Here is a 2,500-nt window from a genome sequence, read left to right as displayed (position 1 = left end):
GTGTGGCCACACGTATTAGATAACATGTGTTTGTATTTGCTTCTGACCCGCTTGGCTTCCCGCTACCCTCTACCCTCTCAGCAAACCCCGTGCAGTGTGGCCACACGTATTAGATAACATGTGTTTGTTCTTGCCTCTGACCCGCTTGTCATCCCGCTACCCTCTACCCTCCCAGCAGACCTCGTACAGTGTGGCCACACGTATAAGATAGTATGTTTGTTTTTGCCTCTGTCCCGCTTGGCATCCCGCTACCCTCTACCCTCCCAGCAGACCCCGTGTAGTGTGGCCACACCCTAAATGGACACCATTTCAGTATGATAGCGAGCGGGAGATGATTTTATTTAGCTTGAGAAGTACCGTGGGTCAACGACCTTTGAGGTCAAGGGGAGGGGTGGGAGGAAGGCTAGTTAACGATGCGTATTACGTTGACTTGGAGCAATAAAGTTGAGGGAATTTAGTGGCACTAAGGTCGTTATTAGTGACCGCAGGGCAAGAGGACGTTGCCTGCAGGTCCTCTGGATTGCTCACAGCTACTTCGGCGGGCAAAAAGTCCTCCTCTGCGGTTTGCAACTCCGGACACAAACACAACTCTCCTTACTCGAGTACGCAATGTACTTTTTGTTCTATTTTATACAGACCCGGATGCTTGCTGGTCGAGCGGGTTAGAGCGTCGCTACTTGCGGCGGAAGTCGAAGTGACAGAAGTTCGAACACTGCCGCTAGTGAGTTGGACCAAAGTAGGGGGGGAGGTTCGCGACGTTAAACAGATTCATCACAGTATCTATGTCTGGAGCTTGTTCTGGGAGACCCAGAACTTAAGGTGACGCCCCCCGGACGCTGGTTAGCATGTCTGGACCCGGAAGGTAGCGAGGTTCTACTGAAGACCAATTTCTTGAAGATTTTTTTTTTTTTTTTTTTTTTTTTTAACCTCAATAATTTGCGACCTAAAACCACAACAGCGAGGTTTGGTAACTTATAAACAAAAGGCAATTGTACCACATGTTATCATGTTTACTGTACCTGACATTATACTTACTGGTTTGACTTTCCTGACTGATGTGACTGCCTGTTCATCGTGTTACCTTAGAACAAACGAGACTCTTCCTTCCTGGAGTTACAAATTTCTTCTTTGGAGTTTCCTTCCGGTAACCCAACCCAAGCCATGACCTCTCGGAGTCTTTCGTTCGAGTACCAGACTTCGTGGGTGTAACGAGAACACTGATGCAGGAGGCATTGGCGAAGAAGTTTCTCACGTTCTCTATGGGCACAGCTAGCTCCTGAGGGTACACCGGAAGTCTCCGAGGCTCAGTGAAGGTTCTTGAGGGGTCGAGACTTTGTGAGTATAACGAAAACCCTAATGCAGGAAGCGTTGCCGAAGAAGTTTCTCGCGTTCTCTATAGGCACAACCAGTTCCTGAAGGTATACCAAAAGTCTTCAAAGCTCAGTGAAAGTTCCTGAAGACGCGACTTCGTGAATGTAATGAGAACCCTGGTGTAGTAGACGTTGGTTGTCGGAGAAGTTCCTTGCGTTCTCGGTCGAGTCCCGAAGGTACACCAGAAGACCCCAAAGCTCAGTGAAAGTTCCTGAGGGCGTGAGTTTGCAACAAACCCTTACAAGGAGCGATGGGTGTGACCCACTTGTTCCCAAGGTTCCCCGAAATCCCTCCTGACGAAGGAAGAGCGACTCGAGGGGCGTGGTGGAGGGTCACAGAGTAGGTCTATTGTCTTATCGGTGTTTGCCGGCGTCTTTCAGGCCTCTGGCGCCGTTTGTTGTTCATAATCGCGTCTTATCGATGTTGTTGTTGTTGTTGTTACTCTTTGTCCTGCTGTCTCTACTCGTACTCAAGGAACGAGAGAGATCAGTCACCAGTCATAAAAATAATACGGCATGACTCTGGTCCGCAGGGGTATTATGAAAGAATGGAATAATAGTGATAGTAAGGTAACTCTGATGTGATGGTGAACCAATATATTCAAGTTCATGACGTATACAATGAACATAATGTGAACAGAAATACATAAGCAACAGTATATGTGATGAGAGTGGTAGTGATAGAACTAATAACTATAGTAATAGTTTTGATATTAGCAGTATTACTATTTGCTGGCCGAGCGGGCTAGAGCGTCGCTACTTGCGGCAGAGGTCGAGGTGAAAGTAGTTCGAATTCAGCCGCCAACGAGTTGGACCAAGGGCATGGTTAATTAAATTCCGCGCTACAAAATCTTCTGTAATGGGCAATGTCCTAGTCTCCTGATATAGGGGGGGGGGGGTTCGCGACGTTAGACTTAACCACTGTTACTATGAAAATAGCAGAATTAACACTTGTGGCATACCTTTAAATCAACTCTTTGATAACTTTATGCTGCTCAAAGCCAGTCGATTCTATTCAGCTCAAGAGGGAGTCACACACTAAGTACTTCCTCTGTGTGGAGTTAATGTAAAAAAAATCAATGCCGAAAGAAGCGATTATGGTTCTTAGAACGTCTTAACGTAAAGCCGAA

The sequence above is a fragment of the Oratosquilla oratoria genome, chromosome 9 (genome assembly GCF_046742065.1).
Source record: "Oratosquilla oratoria isolate Oo_2021 chromosome 9, ASM4674206v1, whole genome shotgun sequence".
Taxonomy (NCBI): Eukaryota; Metazoa; Arthropoda; class Malacostraca; order Stomatopoda; family Squillidae; genus Oratosquilla; species Oratosquilla oratoria.
This window is presented reverse-complemented; position numbering follows the sequence as displayed.